Genomic DNA, 27,332 nt, shown 5'->3' on the forward strand with positions numbered 1-27,332 from the left:
ATTTCTCTTTACAAAGACGAGTTGCGTTTCATTCACTTTTTTCAAACGATGAAAATAATAATCACCAGACATAGGCTATAGACATGTAAATACGAATACTTCTTGATTTGAAGATATTTTTTATTCATCCATTTTTATTTCCTTCAGATGACGGTGATCCAGTACAAAAAAGCTATAGATTAGCCAGAGCTAAAGGCTCATTTTCTATAATTTCAGTGATAATCTGGATGGGAATAATGAAGGTCCATGAGAGAAACAACATACAATACCAAATTGTAACGAAATGTATTTAAAATCTCAAATCATAATGTTTTTAGTTTTTTTGTTTAAGTTTTGCCCAATTATATTCAATTTGGAGTCAGAGTAAGAGGAAATCAATTTATCAAGTAGCAATGTATCCTTGCAAACCCTTCACTTTTGCTAAACAGATAATGACTGAAGACTGAGTCGGTTGCCAATTTGGGTCTTTCGCCTGTTGATTTGCTAGGTGTATTTAAGCAGACGTTGTGGATTACTTATGTTATTTCGTATCAAACCGTGGAAACCTTGTTACTCTCTTTGGTGAAAATGTATATTGCAGATATTAATTTGTGGAGTGGTTCTCGTATTTCTGGATCGTTTTTCGTTCCTCGCCCCCATTAGCTGAAATAACTTTTTGTCAAACTGTTCAAACAGCTTAAGTCGGAGCTATAGAGGGGGATTTGAAGTAAAAAATAATTACTTTTATATATGTGCAAATAAAGGTATTTCATGTAATAACGTGACTCAGCCATATCTTTCCAAATCCACGCTTGACAAATACAGGGCCACTATTTTTTTTGCAAATGGAATACAAGTAGGCTGTTCATCATCATCATCATCATCATCAACAACAACCTGGGAGTATATTCAATAATGCCTAATCTGTTGCAAACGTTTCGTCTGTTGCAAAACAAAAAAAACGTTGACTCCAAACTGAAAATGTTTTCAATGAAAGGAGAGTTTCTATTGGACACATGAAGGTATAGGTCCGTCCACGTTTCGTTCCGTTTGCTTCCGTTTGTTTCTTAAACGGTAAACGGTTTCCGTTGCAAGATGTAATGAATAGGCCTACATCCGAGGAAAGTTGGGTTATTCAAGGTTTGGTAATGGGCGTCCAATTCTCTAAAGAAGAAATTACAAAATGGTCCTGCATGCAATCATTGCTCGTGTCAAAGGCTCACTTTTCAACTTATTAATTAATGAATGAATGACATTGATCATTAGTCACACATAGAGTAACATTTCTGATGTATAGTTTAATGCCATACAAGGTCATTACAAACAAAAATAATGATTTGGCATATTTGATAATTAAACAACAAAACATGTTATGTTGCGACAAAGGAGAGCCAATGTGATAAATCAGGCAAGTATGCCTGATAAAATCTAATTAAGGTTCGTAGAATTCTATTAGAAGCACCATGTTTGAATAATTTTGAACATGTCTGTCAAACACTTCCCTCAAACCCCCTCATTATTTGGTTAGTATCGTGAATTTAATTTGTCAAACCTGAAAAAGTTAATAAGAATGTCACCGTCAGAGCATGGAACATTCACCGCCTTAACCTTTAAAAAATGCCTAGATATTTATCCAAAGATTTGGAGTGGTGAGAGTTCAATTTGGGAAATGTAGGCTAGCTGGTTAATTCTGCCTTGATATCTAAAACTTTGGCCTATCTAATAAGTTATGACTAGAAATGTGTTTTGGTATATATGTGTTATAAATAAATAGGATAGGCTAATAGTTCTGTCAAAAATATACATTGATGGTTGTGTGTATATAATAAAACACACACACAGACAATTAAATATATGCACGCACGCACGCACACACACACACACACACACACACACACACATATTTATATACACACACAATAGCCATGTCTCAAAAGTGGACTCGGTTAAACCTAACATAGGTCCATACCAAATAAAAAATCATGAAATAGTCTGCTACAGATTAGAGCAATTGCATCGAGAGATGATCATTGGCAAAAGCAGTCCATTTATTCAGCTAGGGGATAGCCTACATGTTACAAATACTCTAGTACAGTAGACAGTAGGCAAACTGAATTAAGAATGCCATTTAATTCCTTTCCATAAACAATAAGCAGATGAAATATTAATGCGAGGCTAGTGCAATTGTTTAAGTGCCTTAAATGATCCCATTTGGAAATGGACTGTTTCCATGCCTCTTTCTTGGAGTGTTGGTGCTGTGCTCTTTGCCAAACAGCTCCAACAGCTGGTGACCGGGCGATGCTGACTGTGGGCCGGATCAGCGAGGGGACATCTGGTCAGCGGCACCGCAGGGCCCTGCTCCACCAGCCCCCCACCCGCCGCCCCAACCTCACTCCTAATAGAAGTCTGACTTTAAACTTTAAACCAACCAAAATATCAGACCATAAAGGACGGCTGGGTAGTTCAGTCTGACAGAGTTGGTGAATGGGATATTAACGATTAGACAAAAGACTTAAATAGCTTTGAATTGAAGGTCGATAATGGGTGTAATATTCAGCCCCCCGCTGCACCGCTCGCATGGCACATGTTCTCCCTTCTCCCATTGACCATCAGCCTATCTCTTCATAAAATAGGCCCATTAGTCTGACTTTAACTAATTGACACATATATATTGCGTACATTTGCTTAAACTGCGAAATATTCTAGGTCTTGCTACATCGCACTGAATGTGGTTGGGACTTGGAAAAAAGGGAGAGGAACCCCCCCCCCCCCCCAACAAATTCCCAACTTGCCCAAAAATCAAAAGGATCCGTGACCGATTCAAATAAAGATGACCCCCTCAAAATTGATGAAAAGGGTTATTCTTGCGAAGTCCGCAGCTGATTTCAGGCAAAGCTCCCTGTCTTGATGGATGACGCGGAGATTTTTGCATGTGAAAGGATACGGGCAAATCCCTCGGCTCTTACCGCGGATTTTCCCCCGCTCAGGGTTAATGAAGTGCGGATAGAGTCTCGTTGAGCTCCCGACAAACAAAAACACAACACGGGGAGGCTTAGACCCAGATGATCAGTGACTCTGATTAAGCTCATTGAGTCAGAATAAAAACTAAACAAAACAACCGTCAGATGAAATTAAGATTCAATCAAAGCGCAATTTGCGTTGTAGAGTGGGCGATAGTCTTTTCTCCTAGATTTGTTTATCAGTGCCTTTTCATTCCTTATTATAGATCTAGATTGGGCTACTACATCCTTCTAAATTAACGCAACGTTATTAAGGCAACGTTATTAAGGCAGCGTTATTAAGGCAACGTTATTTAATCCGTTTTTGAATCAAGGGGAAGCCTTGGAGGATGGAAAAATACCTAAATGCAAAAATGATACACAATTGCATATTTTGCTTTTCCTTATGGACAGTTCTAATAATATGCTATTTCTTCCATTTAGCAAGTGCATATCCAATTGAATTTCAAATTAATAAATGTTTTGTGATGTATTTCTTTAAAAGTGAATCATTATAACTTCTTATTATAACTTAATGTCCACAACCTTTAAAAAAACAAGTGACGTTTCCATACTTGTTAGAAAACGGAATTAATAAATGCAAAATTGATTAGGCCAAATTCAGCTCAAATGTAGGCCATGAATGGCTGCACTGTTGCTGTGAATGAGACATTCCCACTATACCAATAGACCTATAATAACTGAGATAAAGAAAGTAAGTAAGCAGTTGTCATTAATATTTGATTAAAAAGACAGACTAACAGTAAAATTGCATGATACTATCACATAGTATACTATTGAATATTTACAACTAAGCTGTGAATGAATTGTAAAGGTGAATATATCCATTCAGTATGGCGGGTTAGGGGTAGAAACTAGGACAGGTGCATCCAGCTGGGTTATCACTCCATGGGGGTGGTTGGATGACCTCTGTGAACCAAGGAAAATCAGATCCTAACCCTGGCTCTCTCACCCAATCATATGCCCTCCATTCTGTCACACAGAAACAAAGTCAAGAACTCCACACTTTACGCTACCATCTCATTCGGTAGGGTGGGAAAGGGGACAAGAAAGAAAAAAATGTGAATTTGGATTCTGACACAGTGCTACAGAAACATTTAGGATAGAAGATTGAAATATCAGAAGAAACTATAGAGAGGGAAGGAGGGAAGGGAAAATCACTAAGTCAAGTCTTTCCCATGGCAATGTCCTGTACAGCAAATCTTCTCCTAGCCTGAAGGTATGAGGTGGGGAGAGGAGAGGAGGAAGAAAAGCTTTACAGTGTGGAGGGGAGATAACCACGCTAATCATTTCCCCAATAAAATGGGGAGAACTACAAACTTGGGTCAGGGGCGCAGGGATTGACATCCCAATCTCAGCAAATAATGAAAGCTTGAGCTTTCTGCTTTCCTCTCAGAGCTGGAGGCAGGGGCGGACTGGCCATCTGGCATTTCGGGAAAATGCCAGATAGGCTGGCCCATTTTTAGCCAAGTGGGCCTGTCTAACATGTTTTTTTTTTTTTTGCGCAAACTGATCAATATCTGACTAATAATAGGGACCTCAAGGAAAGAAATGGCTCGCGTGTGGGCTTTGAGGAAAGAATTGGGCTGGTGTGGGGGCCTTGAGGAAAGAAATGGGCCGGTGTGTTAGAAATGCAGGGCTGATTTTTGGTCCGAGTCCACCACTGGCTGGAGGAGAAAAGAAAAGAAGAGAGAAGGAAAGTGGAATCAAAGCAGGACTAACATGAAGAGGTAGTCCCTTATGTTCAAGGAAAGCCCCACCCCCACCCCCACCCCAGTCAGTGATTACTGCCATGTACCCCCAGCAGGGAGGCAGTGTAAGCCACACCGCCATCAGATGACACAGAGATTATCTAATCAATAAATTGTTGTGTTAGGCCCGGCATGAGCGCCTGTCTATTGCAGAAGTCCCTAAGCAGCCTCTCAAGGAAATGTCCACCCTTCACCTGACCCCCCTCTACCTGACCAGGGAAGTGCCTCTGAGATAATACACCCCTGAGCAATAACAACATCTCACACAGGACTGACCATGACCACAACAGGGGCCTACTGTAGAGTGAGGGACAGCAGCCTCAAATACCCTCAGTGTCCTCCAGTCTCCACATCACACTACAGCGCCTCCTGCTGGATGGAGGCATTCTGCTGCCTCCCAATTTACTTAGGCACTACAGACCTGGTACCAGTAGCAAAGCTAAGTACCTAACTACCTATAGTTACCATCTGGCCTGAGCAAAAAATACCTAAACCGGAGGAAGGTGAAATTCCCTAAATATCTGCTCAATTCTGAAACTGTGTCTTTGTGTTCCTATCTTTGTCTTTGTCTTCAACAGTAAGAGTGGTAACATTGATGCACCATATTATGTCAGTTTCTACCCAAACATGACTACTTAAATATGATTCCCAGTGATGATAAATGCAGGTCCGAGACAATGGAAAAGCTCCTCTTCCAAGGTAGCATTACTATTTATGTGATCCCTGTGGTCAGCATGCATATATGGAGGTGTCCACATGTTATGTTCTCATTTAAAGTGAACAAAAAATAAGGAATAGGCAGTGTCTCAGGCACACCGGTGGACCCCTGGGTCAATGTACAGGACAACGGGGAGGCCTCTCACCTCATAAACATAAAGGGAGGAGAGAAGCATCAATAAGTCATGAGGTGTGGTATGCATGTATTTTTAACACCCTTCTGTGTGAAGTCTGGCAGCCGCTCATACACTGTCTGCTGGTACAGGGCAGAGACCAGCAGAGGACCATGTGTGCTTTCGTCTTACAGTTCTCTGGCTGTTCAATGTATGTATGTGAGTGGGGGTCGGGAGCGGGGGGGGGGGGGGGGGATGCGTGTATGCGTACATGTGTGGAAATGTGAAAAGACCAAGGGAAGTGAGGCTAAGAACAGAAGTTCAATAGAAGACAAACATGCAAATATTCCAGTACAGGGAACTACCAAGTTAAGTATATGGCCAGGTGCTCTTTTGCTTTAGACAGCGGTTTGAGGTGCAGATGTAGAGCCATGATGGATAGAACATGATGAAGACATCTTTGTCTCGGGGGCCCCATTTGGCCATCAATGGGAAAACAGACCCAAAGGGGGTCTAGAGGGCTATTGTCTTAAACCACAGGATTCCCCTATACCTCTGACTGGGTCAAAGTGGCAAGTGCCACCAGGTTTACTATAACTATAGTGAGCGCAGTGTGGATAGTGGGCAACAAGGTCTCAGTGAGAGTGTGTGTGTGTTAGTGTGTGTGCACGTGTGTGTGCGTGTGTATGCGTGTGCATGTGTGTGTGTGTGTTGGGTATAGGCTGGTCCAACACCCCATAATTAGACGTGAGGCCAGTAGCAGCAGTGAGGCTGACTGCTGGGGGAGACGTTCTACCTCCAATGATCAGTCCTTGACTTCCCATTCGCATCTGTGGACCCCTAGGGCTGACCAAGCAGCTGCCCGGCTGAGCTATAACTCCATGCCAAGCCAAGGACCCCAGGCTAACAAGCCAAAGATAGAGAGCTGGGAGGAGAGGAGGAAGTGTCACGACTTCCGCCGAAGTCGGTCCCTCTCCTTGTTCGGGCGGCGTTCAGGCGGTCGACGTCACCGGTTTTCTAGCTATCGCCGCTCCACCTTTCATTTTCCATTTGTTTTGTCTTGTTTTCCTGCACACCTGGTTTAGGGCTCCTCATAATTACTATGTGTATTTAGCCCTCTGTTCCCTCCATGTCTGTGTGGGGTATTGTTTATTTGTCGAGGTTGGCACGCTTCCGGCTGGTTAGCGCCAGGTTTTATGTATTACCTGTGTTTTGTGGCAGCCTGTACTTTGTACTTTGTTTGTGGTACTTTGTGCTGCCTTACTTGTTTTGGGCATTTGGTTTTGGTGACGTTGTTGCGTTCTGGTCTTACTATTTGCCTCAGTAAAGTGCTTCGTGTTCACTCATCTCTGCTCTCCTGCGCCTGACTTCCATGCACCAGCTACACCCACCGTTGGCAGGAAGGTAGAAGTGAGGAGACAAGACAGCAGAGAGAATATAAAATAAAACAGGAACGAAACCAAGAAGTCCAAAGAGGCACAAAGATAGGCTATGACATTTATACTTAATAAAAGTTTGTAGAGCTGGTGAATTTCACATCCTGATAGAGAGTAAATGGCACAGTCTACTACCTTGTGTAACGGCGTTCCTCTTCCTCTTCATCCGAAGAGGAGGAGCAGGGATTGAACACAAAATGGAGCTTCGTGATATGACATGATTTATTTAAGATAAGACGAAAACACGAACTTCACTTGAAACTAAAACAAAACAACAAACGGAGTAGACGAACCTGAACATAAGAACTTACATAACACGAAGAACTCACGAACAGGAAAAATGACTACACAAAACGACGAACGAACGAAACAGTCCCGTATGGTGCAAACAAACACAGACACAGGAGACAACCACCCACAACCAACAATGTGAAACCACCTACCTTAATATGAATTCTCAATCAGAGGAGATGAAAACCACCTGCCTCTAATTGAGAACCATATCAGGTACCCAAACCAACATAGAAACAGAAAACATAGACTGCCCACCAAAACTCACGTCCTGACCAACTAACACATACAAAAACTAACAGAAAACAGGTCAGGAACGTGACATAACCCCCCCCCTTAAGGTGCGAACTCCGGGCGCACCAGCACAAAGTTTAGGGGAGGGTCTGGGTGGGCATCTGACCCACGGTGGTGGCTCAGGCTCTGGGCGAGGTCCCCACCCCACCATAGTCAACCCCAGCTTACGTTTCCCCCTACGACTGACCACCCTCCTATTCCACCCACTTAATTTCTTGGGTAACATCGAGACAAGGGGCAGCACCGGGACAAGGGACAGCACGGGATAGAGAGATAGCTCAAGACAAGAGTAGGTCATGATAGAGAGGTAGCTCAGGATAGAGGGGCAACTCCGGACTGAAGGGCAGCTCCGGACAGAGAGACAGCTCTGGACTGAGGGCAGTTCTGGCTTACTGGCACCTCTGGGCTGGCTGACGGCTCTGGACGCTCGTGGCTGGCTGACGGCTCTGGACGCTCGTGGCTGGCTGACGGCTCTGGACGCTCATGGCTGGCTGACGGCTCTGGACGCTCATGGCTGACTGACGGCTCTGGACGCTCATGGCTGGCTGACGGCTCTGGAAGATCCTGTCTGGTTGGCGGCTCTGGCAGATCCTGTCTGGTTGGCGGCTCTGGCAGATCCTGTCTGGTTGGCGACTCTGGCAGATCCTGTCTGGTTGGCGACTCTGGCAGATCCTGTCTGGTTGGCGGCACTGGCAGATCCTGTCTGGTTGGCGGCTCTGGCAGATCCTGTCTGTTGGCGGCTCTGGCAGATCCTGACTGACGAATGACTCTAGCGGCTCCTGACTGACGAACGGGCTCTGACGGCTCGGGACAGACGGGCGGCTCTAATGGCTCGGGACAGACGGATGGCTCAGACGGCACTGGGCAGACAGATGGCTCAGATGGCGCTGGGGAGACGGATGGCTCAGAGGGCGCTGGGGAGACGGATGGCTCAGATGGCGCTGGGGAGACGGATGGCTCAGATGGCGCTGGGGAGACGGATGGCTCAGATGGCGCTGGGGAGCCGGATGGCTCAGACGGCGTTGGCCAGACTCACAGACTCTAGCCGACTAAGGCGCACTGTAGGCCTGGTGCGTGGTGTAGGCACTGGGTGGTACTGGGCTGGGGGGGGAGGTAGCGCCGGAAATACCGGACCGTGCAGGCGTACTGGCTCCCTTGAGCATTGAGCCTGCCCAACCTTTACCTGGTTGAATGCTCCCCGTCGCCGACCAGTGCGGGGATGTGGAATAACCCGCACCGGGCTATGTAGGCGAACCGGGGACACCATGCGTAAGGCTGGTGCCATGTAAGCCGGCACAAGGAGACTTACTGGTGGCCAGATATGTAGAGCCGGCTTCATGGCACTTGGCTCAATGCTCAATCTAGCCCTACCAGTGCGGGGAGGTGGAATAACCCGCACCGGGCTATGCACACGTACAGGAGACACTGTGCGCTCTACTGCGTAACACTGTGTCTGCCCGTACTCCCCGCTCTCCACGGTTTAGCCTGAGAAGTGGGCGCAGGTCTCCTACCTGCCCTTGGCCACTACCTCTTAGCACACCCCAAGAAATTTTTGGGGTTTCTTCACGGGCTTCCGTGCTAGCGCGTACCTTCATAAATCCGGTCTTGAGCTTGATTCTCCGGCTTCCAGCCACGTCTCCTTGCTGCCTCCTCATATCGCCGCTCTCTGCTTTCGCGTGCTCCAGCTCAGCTTTGGGACGGCGATATTCTCCCGGCTGTGCCCATGGACCTTTTCCGTCCAATATTTCCTCCCAACTCCAATAATCCTGTGTAGCAGGCCACTGCTCGAATCACGCTGCTTGGTTTTGGTGAGGTGGGTGGTTCTGTAACGGCGTTCCTCTTCCTCTTCATCGAAGAGGAGGAGCAGGGTTGAACCAAAATGCAGCTTCGTGATATGACATGATTTATTTAAGATAAAGACGAAAACACGAACTTCACTTGAAACTAAACAAAACAACAAACGGAGTAGACGAACCTGAACATAAGAACTTACATAACACGAAGAACTCACGAACAGGAAAAATGACTACACAAAACGACGAACGAACGAAACAGTCCCGTATGGTGCAAACAAACACAGACACAGGAGACAACACCCACACCACCAATGTGAAACCACCTACCTTAATATGATTCTCAATCAGAGGAGATGAAAACCACCTGCCTCTAATTGAGAACCATATCAGGTACCCAAAACAACATAGAAACAGAAAACATAGACTGCCCACCCAAACTCACGTCCCTGACCAACTAACACATACCAAAAACTAACAGAAAACAGGTCAGGAACGTGACACCTTGCTCCTAATTCTAATATTCATTTAATCAACACAGAAACTGACACAGGGATATTTACATAAAGTCAGAGATAGGCAGAGGAATTTGGAAGCATGTTGTCGTGGAGATCAGAGGGCTGATTTCTGTAATGGAGGCAGCTAGCAAAACCAGCAAACAGCAGCACTGGGCTTCCTCACCCTGCTCCACACAACTGAACAGAGGGAAACACACTTCACACTCCTCTCCGGGGGTTTGAAGTAAGTCTGGAGTGGCACGACTGATAAAGTCTGAGGAGTGTGATACAAGGTAGAGGAGAGAAGCATCTTCAAAAACATATCAATACAATTGGCTATGCCTGGCGTTGCAGTTTAGCCTCTTTAGCGTGTTGCACGTCTGCTAACTGGAAGTGACGCCTCTTCGCCGATACTGAGAGTCCCAGTTTAACTCTGTATGGTCCCTTTGACAGTCTCCAAACTGAACCGCTATAGTGTCACAGTGAAAACCACAAAATACAGTGAATTCGGAAAGTATTCAGACCGCCTTCCCTTTTTTCATGACAGCCGTATTCTAAACTGGATCAAATCTTTTTTTCCTCTACACACAATACCCCATAATGACGAAGCCAAAACAGGTTTTGAGAAATGTTCGCAAATGTATTATAAATAAAAAACAGAAATACCTTATTTACATAAATATTCAGAACCTTTTCTATGAGACTCGAAATTGAGCTCAGGTGCATCTTGTTTCTGTTGAGCATCCTTGAGATGTTTCTACAACTTGATTGGAGTCCACCTGTGGTAAATTCAATTGACTGGACACAATTTGGAAAGGCACACACTTGACTATATAAGGTCCATTAGTTGATAGCGCATGTCAGAGCAAAAACCAAGCCTTGAGATTGAAAGAATTGTTCGTAGAGCTCCAAGACAGGATTGTGTCGAGGCACAGATCTGGGGAAGGGCACCTAAAAATGTCTGCAGCATTGAAGGTCCCCAAGAACACAGTGGCCTCCATCATTCTTAAATTGAAGAAGTTTGGAACCACCAAGACTCTTCTTAGATCTGGCTGCCCGGCAGCGCTGAGCAATCGGGGAAGAAGGGCCTTGATCAGGGAGGTGACCAAGAACCCGATGGTCACTTTGACAGAGTTCTAGAGTTCCTTTGTGGAGTTGGTAGAACCTTCCAGAAGGACAACCGTCTCTGAAGCACTCCACCAATCAGGCCACTCCTCAGTAAAAGGCACATGACAGCCCACTTGGAGTTTGCCAAAAGGAACCGAAAGGACTCTCAGACCACAAGAAACAAGATTCTCTGGTCTGATGAAACCAAGATTGAACTCTTTGGCCTGAATGCCAAGCGTCACGTCTGGAGGAAACCTGGCACCATCCCTAGGTGAAGCATTGGGGTGGCAGCATCATGCTGTGGGGATGTTTTTCAGCAGCAGGGACTGGGAGACTAGTCAGGATTGAGGGAAAGATGAACGGAGCAAAGTACAGAGAGATCCTTGATGAAAACCTGCTCCAGAGCGCTCAGGACCTCAGACCGGGGTGAAGGTTCACCTTCCAATAGAACAACGACCCTAAGCACACAGCAAAGACAATACAGGAGTTGCTTTGGGACACGTTTCTGAATGTCCTTGAGTGGCCCAACCAGAGACTGGACTTGAACCCGATCGAACATCTCTGGACCTGAAATAGCTGTGCAGTGACACTCCCCATCCAACCTGACATAGCTTGAGAGGATCTGTAGAGAATAATGGGAGAAACTCCCCAAATACAGGTGTGCCAAGCTTGTAGCGTCATACCTAAGAAGATTCAAGGCTGTAATCGCTGCCATTGGTGCTTCAACAAAGTACTGAGTACAGGGTCTGAATACTTCTGTAAATGTAATATTTCAATACATTTGCTAAAAGAAATTTGCTAAAATGTCTAAAAAAGTGTTTTTGCGTTGCCATTATGGGGTATTGTGTGTAGATTGTTGAGGGAAAAAAACTATTTAGTCAAGTTTAGAATAAAGCTGTGACGTAATCTTTTGGGTTGAAAAAGTCAAGGGGTCTGAATACTTTCCAAATGCACTGTGTGCGAACAAAAAGGTGAATAAAAGATGGTACTCCTGAAATTTTGCGAAACCAGAATATAGTTTTGGCGGACACTGATTGGCCAAATACCCTGTGATTTCATTGGGGAAGTTCCCCCTCATAGCAAATGGCTGGCTAAATAATCCAAGCAATGTTCGCACAGTGGAGGGTTTAAGGCGGAGCTGCTGCTGCTGGCAGTCAAATAATATTATTTTGAATAATATATTTTTGAAACAACAGTTTTATAAGCATTTAAAACAAAGTCCTTAATTATATGTTATAAGTGAGGCGCCACCTCTAACGCCCCAATGGGTGGGCCGCCGCTGGATTTAAGGCAGCCATTTTCTTGCATGGGAATACACTTTCCCTGACTTCTCGCATAACCCTTTGTAATGAGTACATTTTAAAACATTTACAGGATCAGTGGGTCCTCCACGGGACGGTTGAGCTAACGTAGGCTAATGCGATTAGCATGAGGTTGTAAGTAACAAGAACATTTCCCAGGACATATACATATCTGATATTGGCAGAAACCTTAAATTCTTGTTAATCTAACTGCACTGTCCAATTTACAGTAGCTATTATATTGAAAGAATACCATGCTATTGTTTGAGGAGAGTGCACAATTATGAACTTAAAAAGTTGTTAATAAACTAATTAGGCACATTTGGGCAGTCTTGATACAACATTTTGAACAGAAATATGATGGTTCATTGGATCAGTCTTACACTTTGAACATACACTGCTGCCATCTAGTTTCCAAAATCTAAGTTGCGCCTGGGCTGGAATAATACATTATGGACTTTCTCATGCATTTCAAAGATGAGGGTACAAAAAAAACATACAAAAAAATATGTTTTTTTCTTTGTATTATCTTTTACCAGATCTAATGTGTTATATTCTCCTACATTCATTGCACAATTTCCACAAACTTCAAAGTGTTTCCTTTCAAAGGGTATCAAGAACATGCATATCCTTGCTTCAGGTCCTGAGCTACAGGCAGTTAGATTTGGGTATGTCATTTTAGGCAAAAATTGAAAAAAAGGGGCGGATCCTTAAGAGGTTTTAACGTGCAAGCGAGTCACACTGTTACATTATATATAATAACCATGTAACTACATGGCTTATTGACACTTAATATAGACCAACCTAATCATGTGCCCATCAGTCAAACAACACTGATATAACCTGAGGCCTGAGGAGAAGAAAAGAAGAATAAATGCATGAGAAAAACTTCCTTATTGTGCCAAGAAGAGGAGCAGAGAGAGAAGGGCAGAGGCCCAGGCTGCCAAGGATGTGGCAGAGGCATTAGGGACTGCAGCTGGCATGCGATCAGGCTGGCTCTCCGTACTAGCAGCCCTGCACCCCTTGATCCTGCACAGCGGCAGGTCTCCACAGACCTAGGGGTGCCAAGAGTAGATGCTCCAAACCAAGAACCCTCAGCCTCCATACGGACACATGCAAACACACAAACACTCACTAGCATGCAAAAAAAATGTGTGCGCATAAATATATACAGACACCAGACACAATACACACACATATCCTTGCACGCACGCACGCACGCACGCACGCACGCACGCACGTACACACACACACAACACACATGACCACACAACACACACAGCGAACACAGACACATATCACACGACACACACACAACACATCACACCACCAGCACACACACACACACACACATCACCACACACACACACACACACACACAATACACAACACGTAACACACACACACACCATCACCACCCGAGAATAAACATTGACTGCTGTCTCTCTGACTGACAGGCTATACTAATCAGGTGCACCAGAGACAATTGTGACAACAGTGTCAACACATAACCCACATCCAAGTCATATACTAGAATGCTGGTAGACAAGGAACAGGATTTCATCTTCAGGGTGAGAGGACTATTGCTGTTTTTCTGTGAGCAAGGAATGTATCCCTCCATGCCATCCTGTAAACCATAGAGAGAGAGAGGGTGGTGTAGGGAGTCTAACATGCTCCTCAGGTTTAAAGGACACATACCATCAGTGCCTGTCCCATTGAGCAGATACCCAGGAATTAGGCTGCGTAGAGGATTAGCTGATGGCTGAGTGAAAGAGACATGGGGTGGGGTAAAAGAACGCGCTGGAGGAGACAAGAAAGAACCGACAAATATTCAGTAGTTCAGGTGGCTAAAAAAGAAAGGTTGAGTCATCACACAGAGAGGGGAAGTCAGGAGGCAGTGGGGGATGGTAAAATAAGATAGACCACTAGACAGGGGACCTAGGCAGTGCAGTAGGTATGCATACACCATGTGGAGCAAATAGAAAACACGTTCAAACGCACACATCCTCAGAGACACTCATCAGACACAATAGACTCATTCTACCTCCCCGAAGACACCAAGGAGCTCCTGAGGTCATACGCTGGGCCGTATCGCTACTGTGAAGGCGTCGGCTGGACCAGAGACAGACTGGACATTCACTGATGAACAAAGAGGAGGAAAGGAGTGTGGGTAGGGGGCAGAGGCTCTCCAATAACACTACAGCTGCCAGGTACATCCCGCCCAGGCCAGCCTATCTCTGTGGTTCTAAGGTTACCCTGCTGTACCCAGTGACATGCAGCACGCTGTTTAGTCAGCCTTGAAAGTCCGCTAAACAGCGAAATAGTCCCTGAAAGACCGTACCCTTTTCTGTATTTCCAAGGACTACCAAGACTTGACTCTGAAGTTTGAATAATTGAAGATTTGACAATGTAATCAAACAAACCTTTCCCGTTGTCACCAAATCACATAACTTCTTATGGCTGGGGGCAGTATTGAGTAGCTTGGATGAATAAGGTGCCCAGAGTAAACTACCTGCTACTCAGGCCCAGAAGATAAGATATGCATATTATTAGTAGATTTGGATAGAAAACACTCTGAAGTTTCTAAAACTGTTTGCATGATGTCTGTGAGTATAACAGAACTCATATGGCAGGCAAAAACCTGAGACAAAATCCAACCAGGAAGTGGGACATCTGAGGTTTGTAGGTTTGCCTATCCAAGATACAGTGTCTATGGGGTCATATTGCACTTCCTAAGGCTTCCACTAGATGTCAACAGTCTTTAAAACCTTGTTTCAGGCTTCTACTGTGAAGGATGAGAGAATGAGAGCTGTTTCAACCAGGTGTCTGGCAGAGTGCCATGAGCTCACTCAGGCGCGCCCACGTGAGGGGTAGCTGCGTTCCTTTTCGTTTCTAAAGACAAAGGAATTCTCCGGTTGAAACATTATTGAAGATTTATGTTAAAAACATCCTAAAGATTGATTCTATACATCATTTGACATGTTTCTACGAACTGTAATGGAATTTTTTGACTTTTGTCTGGCCTGCGCGTCATGAATTTGGATTTCACAAAAAGCAGAAATAGAGATTAAATTAATCACTAACCTTTGATGATCTTCATCACATGACACTCATAGGACTTCATGTTACACCAATACTATACAGTGGGGCAAAAAAGTATTTAAGTCAGCCACAATTGTGCAAAGTTCTCCCACTTAAAACAGATGAGAGAGGCCCTGTAATTCATCATAAGGACTTCAACTAATGAAGACAAAATGAGAAAAAAAAATCCCAGAAAATCAGATTGTAAGGATTTTTTAATGATTTATTTGCAAATTTATGGTGGAAAATAGTATTTGGTCAATAACAAAAGTTTATCTCAATACTTTGTTATATCCCTTTGTTGGCAATGACAGAGATCAAACGTTTTCTGTAAGTCTCTACAAGGTTTTCACACACTGTTGCTGGTAATTTTGGCCCATTGTAATGCAGATCTCCCTTTAGAGCAGTGATGTTTGGGGTTGTTTGCTGGGCAAACACGGACGTTCAACTCCTCCAAAGATTTCTATGGGGTTGAGATACTGGAGACTGGCTAGGCCACTCAGGACCTTCGAAATGCGTCTTACGAAGCCACTCTTTCGTTGCCCGGGCGGTGTGTTTGGGTCATTTCATGCTGGAAAAGACCCAGCCACGTTTCATCTTCAAATGCCCTGTGCTGATGGAAGGAGGTTTTCACTCAAAATCTCACGATACATGGCCCCATTCATTAACTGGTCCTTTACACGGATCAGTCGTCCTGGTCTTTGAGAAAAACAGCCCCAAAGCATGATGTTTCCAGCCCCCCATGCTTCACAGTTAGGTATGGTGTTTTGGGTGCAACTCAGCATTCTTTTGTCCCTCCAAACACGACGATTGAGTTTTTACCAAAAAGTTTCTATTTGGGTTTCATCTGACCATATGACATTCTCCCAATCTTCTTTCTGGATATCCAAATGCTCTCTAGCAAACTTCAGCGGGCTTGGACATGTACTGGCTTTAAACAGGGGGACAGTCTGGCACTGCAGGATTTGAGTCCCTGGCGGCATAGTGTGTTACGATGAGTAGGCTTTGTTACTTTGGTCCCAGCTCTCTGCAGGTCATTCACTAGGTCCCCCGTGTGGTTCTGGATTTTTGCTCACCGTTCTGTGATCATTTTGACCCCACGGGGTGAGATCTTGCGTGGAAGCCCAGATCGAGGGAGATTATCAGTGGTCTTGTATGTTTCCACTTCCTAATAATGCTCCACAGTTGATTTCTTCAACCAGCTCTTACCTATTGCAGATTCAGTCTTCCCAGCTGGTGCAGGTCTACAATTTTGTTTCTGGTGTCCTTTGACAGCTCTTTTGGTCTTGGCCATAGTGGAGTTTGGAGTGTGACTGTTTGAGGTTTGGACAGGTGTCTTTTATACTTGATACAAGTTCAAACAGGTGCCATTAATACAGGTAAGCGAGTGGAGGACAGTGGAGCCTCTAAAGAAGAAGTTACAGTCTGTGAGAGCCAGGAAATCTTGCTTGTTTGTTAGGTGACCAAATACTATTTTCCACCATAATTTGCAAATAAATTCATAAAAAATCCTACAATGTGATTTCTGGATATTTTTTTTTCTCATTTTATCTGTCATAGTTGAAGTGTACCTAATGATAAAGTTACAGGCTCTCATCTTTTTAAGTGGGAGACTTGCACAATTGGTGGCTGACTAAAATACCTTTTTGAGCCCCACTGTAAATATGTTTTGTTCGATAAAGCTCATATTTATATCCAAAATACTCAGTTTACATTGGCGCCATGTTCAGAAATGCCTCCAAAATATCCGGTGAAATTGCAGAGAGCCACGTCAAATAACATAAATACTCATCATAAACTTTGATGAAAGATACATGTTTTACATAGAATTAAAGACACACTTGTTCTTAATGCAACCGCCGTGTCAGATTTCAAAAAGCTTTACGGCAAAAGCACAATATTCAATAATCTGAGAACAGCGTTCAGCCACAAAAGGAAGCCATACAGTTACCCGCCAAATTGTGCAGTCAACAAACTCATAAAAAACATTATAAATCTTCACTTACCTTTTCTGATCTTCGTCGGAATGCACTCCCAGGACTCCCACTTCCACAAGAAATGTTATTTTTGTTCGTCAATGTCCATCATTTATGTCCAAATAGCTATTTTTGTTAGCGTGTTTGGTAAAAAAATCCAAAGTCAGAAAGCGTGTTCACTAAAAGCTGACGAAATGTCAAAAAGTTCCGGAACAGTCAGTAGAAACATGTCAAACGATGTATTGAATCAATCTTTAGAATGTTTTTAACATAAATCTTCAGTAACGTTCCAACCGGAGAATTACATTGACTTCACACGTGCGATGGAACAGTGCTCCCTCTCATGTGAATGCGCATGGTCAGAGCATGGCCAGGTCATGGTAGWCCTGACTATTTCCTGTCTCCTTCGGCACCACTACACAGTAGAGGCATCAGACAAGGTTCTATAGACTGTTGACATCTAGTGGAAGCCGTAGGAAGTGCAAACTCATCCATATCCCACTGTGTGTTCAATAGGGGCTGTGTTGAAAATCGACCAAACTCAGAATTCCCACTTCCTGTTTGGATTTTTTCTCAGGTTTTTGCCTGCCATATGAGTTCTGTTATACTCACAGACACCATTCAAACAGTTTTAGAAACTTCAGAGTGTTTTCTATTCAATACGAATAATAATATGCATATATTAGCAACTAGGACTGAGGAGCAGGCAGTTTACTATGGGCACCTCTGTGCACCTTTCATCCAAGCTACTCAATACTGCCCCTGCAGCCATAAGAAGTTTTAAGAACAAATTCTTATTTACAATGACCGTCTACACCACCCAAACCTGGACAACACTGGGCCAATTGTGCGTCACCCTATGGGACTCGCAATCACAGCCAGTTGTGATACAGCCTGGATTCGAACCAGGCTGTCTGTGGTGACACCTCTAGCACTGAGATGCAGTGCCTTAGACCGCTGCACCACTCGGGAGCCTTTACTTCTCCGTTCTGGCCAATGATTATAACGGTGATTCTGATCCAACCATAAATTCACACATTGTGCCTCTGGGTGAGAGGATGGGAGTTCTATATGTAGCTAGATATAGAAGGCTAATGTTAACAAGCTAACGTTGCCCATGAAAGGAAGTTAGGCTAGCAAACAAGCATTTTAGCCACGTAGCCAGGTAGCTAGGACAACAAAACATTAAAGCGTGTACTGTATGACAGTGTCATAGACACACACACACACACACACACAACACACACACACTACACACACACACACACACACACACACGACACACCACACACACACAACACACACAACACACACGAGACCACACACGACAACACACACACACACACACACACACACACACACACAACACCATACATACACACGCACACACACAGAAATCGGAACCATGGACAGCCACATCATATTTAGCTTACGTTGACTGAATTCAATTGTTTTTGGCATCTTTTATCCCTTTATGAGGCTAAGCATAAGTGATTTGATGATCTTGAAATGTTGAAGTTGAAATGATTGCAAAGCATATGAACAAACATGTTCTAGAGCAAACAACGCAATTATCACAACACATAGGTTGTAATATGGCTTTTTTTCTGGCTTGGCTTCCCGGTTGATTTTACCCATGTACAGCTACTGATGGTAGTAGATGCCAGTCGCACTGGTTTAAGTGTGTCAAGAACTGCAATGCTGCTGGGTTTTTCACGCTCAACAGTTTCCTGTGTGTATCAAGAATGGTCCCCCACTCAAAGGACATCCAGCCAACTTGACACAAATGTGGGAAGCATTGGAGTCAACAAGGGCCAGCATCCCTGTGGAACGCTTACAACACCTTGTAGTCCACGCCCCAACGAATTGAGGCTGTTCTGAGGGCAAAGGGGGGTGCAACACAATATTAGGAAGGTGGTCCTAATGTTTTGTACACTCAGTGTACAGTATATAATATTGGAGGGTATTGTAGGAATTCTTGTATTTACTGTATATAACACGTTCCGTTGAATAACTATTTTTCAGAGAACACATACCTATACAGCACTCTGAGTCTATTCAGAGGGTAGCTGCTTTCTGTATTATAGTTCTACCAAGTATTTATGCGTCTGAATGGTCTCGTACGTTGTCAAAAAGGTGAGTTTCAAGTGATTAGAAGACGTCCATCCATGTCTGAGGACGTCATGAGATGATGTGGAAAACTGCCATTAGGGGCAAGAGTGAGCACTGTTACCTTCAAGTACATTTCGGTTTTGTTAGTGTGGCTAAGCATCTGCCTCTGGTTCCATAGGTTGCAAGTTTGAATCCAGTGATAGAATGTTGTTATTGATATTTTTGTTTTAAGCCTATCCCAAACCTTAACCCTTACCTTAATCATTCGGGGTTAATGACTGAGTGGGGCCCAGAAAATAAAATTACACAAAATAAAAAAACTGCAAGAGTGACAAATTATACGAAAAGTATCCAACCTTACTGTTTATTTTCCTGCCTCTGATTCCATAGGTTGCAAGCTAGAATGACATATAAGGCCGATAAATCATGTCCAAGGACATTTTGAACAGTTGGCCCCTGCTTGGTTGTCGCTGTCCTTTGTGTCTTTGTGATGCACAGAAAAATAACCAGAAAGTTTAGAAACTTTTCATATAATTTCTCCTGCATTTTTTATTTTCTGTATTTAAATTTTCTGGATCCCATTCAGTCCACTCTCACTTTTTCCCACAATTTTCACTAGCTAGCAAGTTAGCAATACTATTTTCTCATGGTCAGGGCAGACAACAAAAATTACATAAGCCAACACCGACACATGTGCTTTCATTAACAGCTTTGTGATTGGATTATGAATCAACAGGCCTCACAAATTACCAGTCACATTTATTTATTATGCACATTTTTGTATATATACAGTACCGGTCAAAAGTTTGAACACACCTACTCATTCAAGGGTTTTTCTTTATATTTAACTATTTATACGTTGTAGAGTAATAGTGAAGACATCAAAATGTAAAAAATAACACATATGGAATCATGTAGCAACCAAAAAAGTGTAAAACAAATCATATTTTATATTTGAGACTCTTCTAAATAGCCAACCTTTGCTTAGATGACAGCTGTATACAGTCTTGGCATTCTCTTAACCAGCTTCATGAGGTAGTCACCTGGAATGCATTTCAATTAACAGGTGTGTCTTGTTAAAAGTATGGAATTTCTTTCCTTCGTAATGCGTTTGAGCCAATCAGTTGTTTGTGACAAGGTAGGGGTGATATACAGAGATGGCCCTATTTGGTAAAAGACCAAGTCCATATTACGGCAAGAACAGCTCAAATAAGCAAAGAGAAACGATTAGTTCATCATTACTTTAAGACATGAAGGTCAGTCAACGCAGAAAATTTCAAGAACTTTGAAAGTTTCTTCAAGTGCAGTCGCTAAAAACATCAAGCGCTATGATGAAACTGGCTCTCATGAGGACCACCAAAGGAAAGGAAGACCCAGAGTTACCTCTACTGCAGAGGATAAGTTCATTAGAGTTACCAGCCTCAGAAATTGCAGCCCAAACAAATGCTTTACAGAGTTTAAGTAACATACACATCTCAACATCAACTGTTCAGAGCAGACTGCGTGAATCAGGCCTTCATGGACAAATTGCTGCAAAGAAACCACTACTAAAGGACACCAATAATAAGAAGAGACTTGAGCAATGGACATTAGACCGGTGGAAATCTGTCCTTTGGTCTGATGAGTCCAAATTTGAGATTTTTGGTTCCACCAGCCGTGTCTTTGTGAGACGCAGAGTAGGTGAACAGATGATCTCCGCATGTGTGGTTCCCACAGTGAAGGATGGAGGAGGAGGTGTAAGGGTGTGGGGGTGCTTTGCTGGTGACACTGTCAGTGGTTTATTTAGAATTCAAGGAACACTTAACTAGCATCACTACCACAGCATTCTGCAGCGATACGCCATAACATCTGGTTTGCACTTATTGGGATGGGCATTTGTTTTTCAATAGGACAATGACCCAACGCACCTCCAGGCTGTGTAAGGGCTATTTGACCAAGAAGGAGAGTGATGGAGTGCTGCATCAGATGAGCTGGTTTGGGATGAGTTGGACCGCAGAGTGAAGGAAAAGCAGCCAACAAGTGCCCAGCATACGTCAGAACTCCTTCAAGACTTTTGGAAAAGCATTCCTGGTGAAGCTGGTTGAGAGAATGCCAAGAGTGTGCAAAGCTGTCATCAAGGCAAAGGGTGGATACTTTGAAGAATCTAAAACATAAATTAAATGTGGATTTGTTTAACACTTTTTGGGTTACTACATGATTCCATATGTGTTATTTCATAGTTTTGATGTCTTCAATATTATTCTATAATGTAGAAAAGGGTAAAAATAAAGTAAAATCCTGGAATGAGTAGGTGTGTCCAAACTTTGACTGGAAATGTATATATATTTTATATAAATCAGTTACCCAAACATGGCAGGGACCCCCAGTTACCCACGTGGGCCCTCTACCTCCTCTCCTCCCCCATCTGATGATTAGCAGAGAGACAGCAGGCTATCTACACTCATTGACAGCGTGCATCTGTGGTTGTAAGCCTCTGAATTAATCTGGCCCTATGTAAGTTATAGTCCCAATAAGTCATTGGAGTTCCCCTCCACCATGATTCTACCAACAGGAGATGACATCACTTCCTCTCTGGTTCAACAGTTCTGTAAAACCGGATGGATAGATACATGTATTAGAGATGGTTAGGCAGACCATTAAGATGAACTTTAATACAGAGCAATCAATATAAAACTGACCTAACTCTTTACAAGTTAGAAACCTGATGGTTTTCACCTTCACGCTACAATAACATCCATCTGACCTCTTCTCAAAGCCATTAACTTTAAGCCACAAAGTTTACTGGCGACGCAGCACTCCACTTCAACAAGAGCTATAAAAATAGAGAAAAATGGAAACGTATTGTTTTTATATGAGATATATTCCCCGGTGGTCCGGTCAATAATGATTTGATATATCAGTGACTGCCTTGCTATTTGCACTGTTTTCCCCATGTTTTCTCTGCCTTTGATTGAGCTGAGCTATTTTCACGTGTGGTGAGAGGTGGTTCAGGACCAGGGAGGCTAACGTCTGTTTGATCAAAGTTTATGTGAAATTTCCCGGGGCCGCCGGGGGAGCTGGTGTTTATGAACTGTAATAAAAAGAGTCATTTTGATGGCATGAACCCGGTGCTGTGGCAGGGGGGATTTGGTTATGTCTCTGTTTGCAAGGAAGCTCAGAACAGATCTCCGAGAGACAGAAAAGGGAGAGAGGGAGAATGGGAGAGGACAGACAGAGAAATATGGAGAGAGGGAGAAAGACAGAGAGAGGGAGAGAGATGGAGGGCGATAACACCTCTGTGTTCTCTAAGCAGCCAGACAACAGCTTAATGAAGTCACTTTACAGCCCCTGGATTAACTTGATTAAAATAATCCCATTCATTTAAATATATATTATACTATATTAATTGGAAATGACTATATATATACACAGTATATATATATGTATGCATTAACATAACACATACTATTAATTTGATCATGTTAAATGAAACTAAAATAAATATTTAACTTTTTGTCTTGCTTACCAAAAAATTCTGCATCACATAATACATGTAGGACTGCATTGCATATAAAACTGCCGGGAGAGGGTATCAAAGGCAGCACATTAGATCAACACAGACCACAACAGATGCCATATGAAAAGTTAAAAATAGAATGTAAAGTCTAAACCATGCAGAGCGACATGTCTTTGTGCACAGCGCTGCATTGTGTTGCTAAATAAACTGGCCCAGGTCACTGAAACTGCAGGAGAAATCACTGAGTGTCTGATCTATGAAGCTTTGCTGTGACAACACTGCTCGTGTTCCTGTTAGATGAGGAGATATCATAAAATCAATGGTGTTTGCTGTAAGCAAGTACAGGTGTATAGCACACACATATCTACCATAACAAGCACTGTCTGGAGGCCCATCATTGATAATAACCACTGAGTGAGTTCATGGGAGCTGAAGGATAACCGTGAGGCTCAGAAACTCAGGTGTTTGTCTGAAGTGGTAAACAAAACAAGAGCTTACTTAAATGGCAGCAACAGAACTGTCATCCAATATAATAAAGCCTTCAGATTGTGTCTGTGTAACACTAACAAGCAGCATGAAGATAGTTTCCTTAATTCATCAACACAGCACAAACACACATTGCAAAATGTTTATGTTGATGAGCATACGGAAATAGATTGCATGTCCCCATTGAACAACTCACACTAAAACATACACACATTTGTCCTTGTGGAGGCCAAACAATTGATTCCCCTTCAATGTCCTATTTTCCCTAACCCCTAAACGTAAATCTAACCCTTAACCTAACCTTAACCCTAACCCCTAATTCTAACCCTAAACCTAACCCTTAAGGCTAAAATAGCCTTTTTCCTTGTGGGGACCAGTGAAATGTACCCACTTGTTTTTGTATTTAAAAAAAACACACAACCAGGGTGGGCTGGATTATTAAGGTAGTATCAAGCAGGAATAATAAAGCAGGTTCTTAAGATTTTAATAAGAATAAAATGAAACAGTAACCACCAAAGGGCCAGCAGGGCTAATCCCCTCAATATTACTGAAAATAAAGAGGGGGGAAAAACAGAAAGAGGGGAGAGCTAGAGTGAGAAGAGGAGGGAGGAGGTGGGGAAAGAGAGAGAGAGAGATATATATTAAATGTAGAATACAAAATACCATTATCTACAGATTTAATGTAAAGCTGTTGCTATGACGCAACTGGCTAGCATAGGCTGAGATATAAAACAGGTTAATGAGTCCACAAATAACAATTAGGTTTTCAAAAACAATTCTGTTTTGCACACACACACATTTACACAAAGAAACACATCCTGTATGTTGAGGTGACACGGATGCCTCTACATTCAGATCGTGATTACTGTACTGTTGATTTCCTATGCGTTGAACACCAGCGTTGGTTCCACAGAATATGTCCAATGTCAAAGCACGTGCACAGGCAGCAGATGGCATGAAACAGTTGGCAGGAGCGAGTGAGCATGAATATCTGTTCACTAATAACCCTTTAATTACTTCAGATGGGCAATGGGATCAAACAGCCAGACTCACATAGGAATTACCCTTAAATGAGACCGGACTGGAAAAATATGCTTACCCCTTATGTTACCAATAAGGACCTTCACTTGAGGGGAAAAAGTTGTGTGTGTTTTTTTGCTTAATAAACAGATAAATAGCATACATTATCTGAGGTGAGAGAACTCCTTTGTCTGTGTGACTATATATACAATGACAGCATTACAGTCACCGCCAGTACACTGGTATAACACTGTAATATTGAATGCTGCTGGCAAGAAAATTCCTGCAGTGAGTGAATGTCATGAAGAATTCCTTCATCTGCTAGGATAACGTTAAACTTCTCCATTTTGTTCCACTGACTGAACCCTACTCTCAGGCAAATATGCTACAAAAGATGTGCACTATTTGGGTTTTTCTCTCCCAGACAGAGTTCTAGGCTGCATCTGCTGGCTTCTCTGTTTCATTACGTAAATGGGGAGTGAATCCCATTCAGCGCCTGCCCTTTTCCTACGGGTTGTGAAAGCATACATTCTAATGACGACACCTTTACTATTGAATAACGGCACTGAGAGAGGAAAATAAATTGCTGTTCAAAAGGAGGTATTACTCTTGGCATTGTGGGATTGTAGAGGATTGGACAGCTGTGACCCGCACATTGAGACCAAGCTGTATAAATGAAGACATAAATAACCTCATATAGAGTAGTATTAGTGGGTTTGTGTTTGAGTGTGCATGTATATACATGTATCTGTGCGAGTGTGTGTGTGAGCATGCACATTTGTGTGTTCCTGTGTGTGTTTGTGCGACTGTGTGAACGTGTGTGTTCGTGAGAGTATGCGTGCGTGTGCATGGATGTGTGTGTGAACGTGTGTGTTCGTGAGAGTATGCGTGCGTGTGCATGGATGTGTGTGTGAACGTGTGCGTGCGCATGTGTGTGGGGGACATAAATCCCTCTCAAGTGTAAGACAAACAGAGTGGTGGCTGTGTGAGGGCTGAGACGGCCTTGCCTGGTTATTGTATTTCCTTCCCTTGAATCCTGGTAAAGACCCCCACAGCCCTCCGTTGTCACTCAGGCCATACTGTCATCAGCCAGTAACCAGGTTGGAGGGATGAAGGAGGGGCCTGGCTCAGGCCCCAAAATAAAATTAAAAGGGGATTATGACTGGCTGACACTTTGTGGTCAATTGCTCATTTATTTTGGTGTGTAGTACAGGGTAGGGCACTGCTGTGTCCTGTAATGGCCATGAGGAGAGGGTTGGTCTGGGAGGATGGACCTCTAGGTATTATTATTAGCTCAATGTCAATAGTATAAGCACCCAAGAGGTCTTTGTGTTTACATGCTGTTACTCTTACCTGGTCTCCTTTTCCTTGACCTAAGAGAGGGAGGATACATGGTCTGGTCCACTGTAGTAGAACAGATTGAATAATAATAATTCCATTTCACTTAATTGCATGTTTGAGTAAACATGCTTACAACTCATTAGTATTTTATTAGGTAATACTGTAGACATATAGTAGCTGGGCTGTAGCCTCACAGCCCATGCTATTACACTGTTGCATCTACAAGGTGTTCCCACACAGTATCAGCATCACTGCAAGGAGCATGGAGGAGCCAGATGCTGATATTAGAGTGTCTATGTGTAATTAATAGACATTAGCAGTCAACCAGTTTCCAGCACAACAGGGTCTCCAGCCTGGGACGTCAGGGGGAACCAGGAAGCTGTCTCTCTCCTCAGAGGCCCACAAAGGCTCAGTGAGGGGTGTTAGGATCCAGGAGCATCAGACAGGTGCCAGAGAGCGAAGATGGTTAGTATTGTATATACTGTGCGGACGTCTCACAACCCGAATGCAAGCACACACATTCAAAAAGACAGGAACATGGCACAGGTAAGCACATAGGCCTATTCATGTACACACATAGTGCTTATGAGCACTTGCACATGCAAGCACATAGGACCCAATTGGCATGCATATTACACACAGAGGTACACAAATATCCTGAAATCTATCTGTAATGCAGTAGGAGTGTATTGGTCAGGTGCAACTTTTTGCATTAATGTTGTCCATCCTGTCCCTCTCTCTAATCAGGTGTGGTGTGGTGGCAATATGACAGAGTTATCAATTATCCAGAGCACAGTGGCACTCTGGCTTCCCCCAGCTCTGTGTTAAATTAAGTTGTCAGCGCTGTCTCTCCGATTTCCCCCATCACACAGGCAGACGCTGATGCTGCATGACGGCCGCTCGCCGCCGCTCCTCGCCGGCTGCCGCCCCGCATCTCGCCTGCAATTCATCAGCTCCGGAACATACTGGCCCAGGCTCAGTCCACGCCAGCACACACGCCGCGCAGCGCTGGAACCAACCAGCGGATGGCAGGAGAAAGAGACGGATCACCTTCCAAAAAACACCGTCGCTAACAGAGGACGGGGTTCAGTGGAATCTTTCCCCAGTGTCTGTGATCACGTGTTAAGTGTGTGAGAGAGAGAGAGAGAGAGAGAAATAGTAGAAAGATAACGAGGGAAATGAAATAGCTTGAGAAGGATAGATAGAGAGAAAGCAGAGAGAAAGAAGACTGAAACAGGGATAGTGAAGGACAATATCTGGTGAGCATGCAGACAGCAGGGCAGGCAGGGCAGGCCATTGGCCCCCTTGTCCTGTGGGGACTAGAGCTCAGGTGAGGGCAGAGAATGTGGACCACTGGGCAGGGAGGGAAACTTGGCCACTGGGCAGGGAGGGAAACTTGGCCACTGGGCAGGGAGGTAAGCTTGGCTACTGGGCAGGGAGGGAAGCTTGGCCACTGGGCAGGGAGGGAAGCTTGGCCACTGGGCAGGGAGGGAAGCTTGGCCACTGGGCAGGGAGGGAAGC

The sequence above is a fragment of the Salvelinus sp. IW2-2015 genome, linkage group LG4q.1:29, assembly GCF_002910315.2.
Source record: "Salvelinus sp. IW2-2015 linkage group LG4q.1:29, ASM291031v2, whole genome shotgun sequence".
NCBI classification, from domain to species: domain Eukaryota; kingdom Metazoa; phylum Chordata; class Actinopteri; order Salmoniformes; family Salmonidae; genus Salvelinus; species Salvelinus sp. IW2-2015.